Genomic DNA, 6,665 nt, shown 5'->3' with positions numbered 1-6,665 from the left:
CATTACTCGGAGCTAAACATTTACATGTTCGATGTGCGGCTCACGTACTTGCACTTGTTGTGAAGGACGGTATGAAGAAGTATCATACATCACTTCTCAGGATCAGGGCAGTGGTAAAATATGTCACGAAATCTCCCGCAAGATATAAAAGGTTTACGGAGGCTGCTGAGTCGGAAAGAATAGATTGTAAAAAGGGTCTGATATTAGATGTGAGAACGCGGTGGAATTCTACTTACTTAATGCTTGTTGCTGCTGAAAGATATGAAAAGGAATTTGAAAGGCTACGTGAGTTGGATAAGGCATTTTGTGAAGAGTTTTGCTTTGATATTCCAGTACCAGATAATATTATGGGTGATGGTGATGACACTGTTGATCTTGATGCTAATTATGATCTGGAATTAGACAATGAAGAAGAACTTGATACTACTGAAGAAGAAGATTCTGCTACTGTCAGGAAAGCCAAGAAAAAAAACAGGCCAAAAGTGCATGCTCCTGAACGATACGATTGGTGCAACGCGAGAGTTCTGATTAAGTTTCTACACGTATTTTATGAAGCAACTGTTGCATTTTCAGCTTCTACTTATGTTACTTCTCCTTCTTTCTTATTGGAACTTGGTACTGTTCGTCAAGAATTAGAAGAATGGAAAAATACACATGAGGACCCTTTCTTAAGCCACATGGGTGATGTAATGTTGCTCAAGTACAACAAATATTGGGGAACATACCGAAAGATGAATTCGTTGATGTTTATGGCTGTACTTCTTGATCCACGAGAGAAAGAACATGGATTATTTGTGATTGTTGAAGATTTAATTGTGCATTATGACCCAGCAATGAAGAAAAAACTTGTAGAAAAATGGGTTGAAGAAGTTCTGAAAAATTTTGTGGAGCTGTTTGCAGCTTATAAAGCAGAAAATGTTAGATGTGCAGTATCTTCATCAGAATCTGTGGGCGAGACTAATTCTACTTCTACCCAAAGTTCTTCGAGTTTTGGAAGTACTATTTCTAGCAAGGCCAAGTATATGGCGGGAAGGAATAAACGAAAGCATCAATTGAGTAATGTGGAGGACAATGGGAGATCTGAGGTAGAAAGGTACTTGGCTGAACCGATCTACACACCCACAAATGAAAATGCTACTTTTGATATATTACAATGGTGGAAGGTAAATGCTGCGAGGTTTGACATTTTTCCACTTATAGCTAAAGATATATTTGCTATTCCCGTTTCTTCCGTTGCTTCAGAATCAACATTTAGTACCGGAAAAAGAATTTTGGATCCTTTTCGAAGCTCCTTAAAGCCCAAGACACTTGAGGCCTTAATTTTGTTACAAAATTGGTTACGAACACCAATAGACATGGATTCATCTACCCTTGGAGTCGAGGAGGAGGAGATTGATATTGCTGAGTCTGGTATGTCTAAATTTTCCTTGGCTCTATTGTTGTTCATGACACTGTGAGTTTTACTGCAGCATGTTTATTACATGAAAGTACATGGTTTACTAAACATAATGCATGCTATGTGAATAGATTAACTGCCCTGTTATGTTAGTAATCTATAACAAAAATCTTTTGAAATCCGAAGATCACTCATAGTTATCTCTATATCAACATGTCAGAGGCATTGTCACAATGTCGTGTACCTCATATCAATTGGATTTCTTAAATTCAGTTAATTTGTTCTTGTTTCTTAGATGATTTTTACTTTTATTTTTACATAATAGGATTTCTCTTTAGATGCTAACTGTTAAATAAATTTATATCTGTTTGATGTTTGTTATACTGTTTTCTATGGTTTGAGAATCTTGAAATTTGGCTTTTCAAATTTTGCTTTGATCTGTGTATTGTCTGTTATCTTGATGTTCTTAGTATTAGGATATTTTATATGTTCTTATAGTTGAATTTGGATGTTGAGATTATGATGAAGCTGAGTTTTTTTGCATAGGTCAGGGCAGTCATTTTTTGCATCTGAGTTTTCCAAGTTAACGACCTAAAAATAGGGTTGTGAAGCTTTATGTTTGGACATTATGTTATTGAGGTCTTTTGGTTATTGGGGTCCTTTGGTAGTGAAGCTTTATGTCATGTCTGTCTAAACTTTGTGTTCTATATTGAGGTCGTTAATGTTCCATTTATCGTATTGTATTTGTATTAGTATCTAGAAGGATAATGCTCAGATTAGGTGGTGTACTGATTAGAGAATTTTTGGGGTTTTTCACTTCAAGACTTCGAATAGCAGGCAGGACATCTAGTTATCCTATATTTAGAACGTTGATGTAAGAGAATTACAATAAAACTGTAAAGCACGCGTAGCTACCGTGTACTATTTCATCTAATTACAGTGACTGTCTGGTGTACTGATGGGAAGTTTGTGTTGGTACTTGCTGTTGTTGTGGATGGATAAACTAAAATGTTCATTTCGCTTGCAGAGCTATTTTACTTGTTTCAAGAAATTCATCTACCCTTTCATTCATTCTAATTGTTCATTTCGCTTGCAGAGCTATTCAGTTTCAGTGACCTTGCTGCTTCTTCTATCGTCATAGACTCATAGATGATTGATTCCTATTGGCTTAGACAAGGTAATGACGCCAAGGGTCATTGTCAGTAGCTTGATCTTTCTGAGTTCATCTTTGTTACTGTAACTAATTTACAGACTTCGTTTTATTTCAGGCTTTCAGCGCATTCGGAGGTAAAACATCCACAAACTTGCAGGCTTGCACCGACTCGCTGTTGGTCGCTTTATATGATATTAGGCTTTAGTATAGTAGGCAATACTCAATAGTAATGCACTCTTTTATCTTTTGAGCTTTGAACAATTGAACTCTGTTCCTTTTTATTGTTATCTTTATCAACTTTGTTATACACTTATACTGTTATACAGTTATACTCAATAACTCTGTTCCTTGTTAATGTAATGTCATTTTATTTTATGGTGGGTAACCCACCACCCACCCGACCAAACCCGCCGTTGGTGGGTTTTGAAAGAAACCTACAAACTGACCTGCAAGTGCACAGGGTCAGTTGTAGCTAGTGATGGGAAGAAAGGGTTTGTCCACAGGGACTTGGAGAGGGCTATTGAAGTTTCCTAGATAGCTGAGCTAGTGACAGACAGTGAACTAAAGAACCAAAGAAAATTCAGTGGCAGTGAGCCAAAGGCAGTGAAGTTAAGAGTGAAGGTACTAGGGTCTTTGAATCCACTACTTGATCCTAAGCTAAGGCAGTACCTACTCAAATCATTGTTCTTGTTTCATTTCAGGGAAGATCATAATGGATGATTTTCTTGGCTAATCTTTACTCACTTGCCCCTAGCATCAGCTGTCTTCTTACAGCACAGCTGATCACAGGCTTGTTGTTCAAGAAGCTATCTATCACCCTAAGACAGTTAAACACAGTCCTTCAAATGGACTGAATTCTTAGCTACCATCATTCTTTCACCCCTAGAATCAGTTGTCTTCTTACAGCACAACTGATCACAGATGCATTCACTCAAGTAGATATTATCAGTCCTATGACATTTAAGCACTACAAGAACAATTAACATGATCATGGATTAACCTAGCATACAATTCAAGAGTATCATCTAGCCCCTAGCATATGAAGTTAGAACATATTGAAACTAATTAACAACTGGAATTGAAGTTGAACTAGAACATTGAACTGAAACTAAAATTGGAATTAAACTGAAATTAACAGGACATTGAAATTAAACTGAAATTAACCCAAGTAGGGGGTATCTCGGCTAACCAAGAACACCCCCTACACATACAACACCCCCTCTATTTATACCCAAAAATATGAATTAGGGTTCCATATGTTCTTCCCCAAAAAATCCCTTAAAACAGTAAAATTAGGGTTACACAATTTTTTTACCTAATTTCTCTGATAATTGCTCCCTCACTTCGACCCATGCTTGTACTTCGCCTCCTGCTCCTCTCCGTGCTTCTCATGCCCTAAACCTAGTTGTTCCAACAAACCCTAATCTAGGTCAGTGAGATACAGTTGGGGGTTAGGTGGAACAATTAGGTTCTAGGGAGATGGGGTGATGTTGTACAGAGTGGTATGGTGGTGGTTTGGTGGCTGTTGCAGGAGGGTTGGTGACGACAGGGAAGAAGGTGGTGGTGATGGTGGTGCGGCAGGGTATGGTGGTTGCAGACGGGGTGAGCTCGATTAGGTTCTGGCTAGGGGTTGTTTGGTTTGTGGGATATAGACTTAGGTGTTTGAGTGTTGAGCGGGATCATCGAACCTTGATGTTCGGTGATGAAAGGCGTAGGATGATAACTTCTGAAACGGATCTAATGGAGAAATTGAGACAGATCGTGAGCGACCGTTGGATGCAAAAAAAATACAACGAAACTGACGGCTCAAGATGGAGTTAGGTGCTGTAGTGTAAGGCGGAGATATCAAACTTCGATGCACAGCAAGGGAGCGACCGTCGGATGCTTCTGAGAACTGATCTGACGGCTGAAGACGCAAACGGGTATGGATTTGGGTTTTAGGCTTTTGGGTATAGAAGATGGGTTTGGGAAATCTTGAGCCCACTTCTTCTTTAAGAACAACTTTCTTCTTCTTGAGCCCATTTCCAGCTTTTTGGACGTGCGCTCCATTCTTTGCGGCTTCCTTGCGTAATTTCTCCCGGCTTTTCACCACTTTTCTGCTCTTTTTGCTCCGCAACTCATCCAATCTTTATTTATTACCTAAAAATGCAAAATTAAGTAAGAAAAATATTTATTCTTGAAAACGATGAAAATATAGAATATGGGATAAAATGTAGAATTAATGCACAAAAGATGAGTTAAAATGCCAACAAAAAGGGATAAATATATACAATATTTGGCACTCATCAAATACCCCCAAACCTGAATTTTACTTGTCCTCAAGTAAAACAAAACTAAGGAAATCCTAACTATACCACTGTCGCTGGTCTCTCGAATGCATTTAGCGTATGCACTAAGCCTTTTAAACCACTAAGTGTCCCTAGTGGACGAGTTGAAGTCTCGTGAAGGTTTGCTTAGAACGTACCTACAAAGTTCTAGGTCAAAATATAAGCTCAGATTCCATCAAACGTGACATGTGCAAAACAGTTTAAGCTCACAGCAAAATGGAGATGTCAATCTAGCTATCGAAGGCACAATCCTAGCACTGATAACAAATAAAGACATGTGATAAGAGTGTAAAGTGTATCTACACATGTGTAAAGAAAGATCTGAAATCATGACTACTAATCACCAAGAGATAGTTTCTCAGGCTAAGAACTGAGGTCGAAATCTAGCTAGCTGTCCGGACTTTACGAGAATTGTGAATGAGTTGGAGGTATTTCACAATTTCTCGCGTTGTACATCAATGGCATACACCCTCCTTGCTTATTACAAAGAAATAACAAAAGATGACAAATTACATGACTCTTATTTACATTTACTATTCTCTTTTATTTTTGGAACAAGAGATGATGGAATTGATAAATACTTGATTTTTTTTTTTTTTTTTTTTTTTTTTTTTTTTTTTTTTTTTTTTTTTTTTTTTTTTTTTTTTTTTTTTTTTTTTTTTTTTTTTTTTTTTTTTTTTTTTTTTTTTTTTTTTTTTTTTTTTTTTTTTTTTGGAAGAAGGAAACACTTTTGATATAATTACAAAAGGAAACAAAAGATTACATGACACTTTGCAAGAGGTAGCCCTTTTTGATGCACCCAGTTAAATTCGATGGTTGTCTTTCTTAATGTAACCTCCACCTTCTATCCCAACCAACCAAAGAACAAGCTAGTCAAGTTTCGTTCAGTATTCTAAAGTGATTGGCAATCGTAACTTCCTATCAAACACCTTGAAGATCGAGGCCATACATGTATTGGTAGATCGTGCGCGTGCAAATTTCTTATCACTATGTGAATTGTGCTAGAATCAGGGTGCCTAAATATCTAGACTAAGACTCCTAATAAAAATACATATTTGCACAAGAGTCAACATTTCAAGGTAAATGAGCTCCATTTTTTATGATTTTTAATTTTTTTGAATTTTGATTTTTTAATTTTTTTTGGAATTTTTCACTTTTTTCAAAAAGAAGAAGGAGTTCGTTTTTAATTATAGCATATTATCGTGGTATCTACTCTATACCCCCAAACCTAAACTAAACATTGTCCTCAATGTTTCAAAATATGGAAAGAATTAAAATGCAACATATGGAAAGGGACATGCTGAGTAGAGTAAAAGGAGAGAGAATACCCGATTTCGGCGAAAGCAGAATTAAAACTCCGTTATTCAAGGCAAAAATCCAACATATTTCAACCGAGATCATATTGGATTAGCAAAATATATACAAAAGGAACAAAAGGGTTTTTAAAATTTTATCTACTGGATTATATACAAAAAATTCACCATACACTAACAATCTAAAGAGTTGAGGATCAACCCAAAAGACGAAGTGTAGACATTTCAACAGCTTCACACAATAATAACAGGAAAGAAACGCAAGTGAAACTGTGAAACAAAATGAGCTACCCCCAAACCTGGATTTTACAGAAGATATAATTTTGAAAACAAAATCGCGCAGTTTCGGGGGTTCATCATGCAAAAGGTCTAGCTCGAAGTGAACTGTGCTAGGGACGGGCAAACATGCTAATTCCAACTGTGGTTCCTCAAATGTATTATACTTAGAAGCAAAATAGTCCAAGAGGACTTGGGAG

This window comes from Papaver somniferum, unplaced genomic scaffold, assembly GCF_003573695.1.
Source record: "Papaver somniferum cultivar HN1 unplaced genomic scaffold, ASM357369v1 unplaced-scaffold_84, whole genome shotgun sequence".
In the NCBI taxonomy this organism is placed as follows: domain Eukaryota; kingdom Viridiplantae; phylum Streptophyta; class Magnoliopsida; order Ranunculales; family Papaveraceae; genus Papaver; species Papaver somniferum.
Note: the sequence above shows the minus strand (reverse complement) of the source record.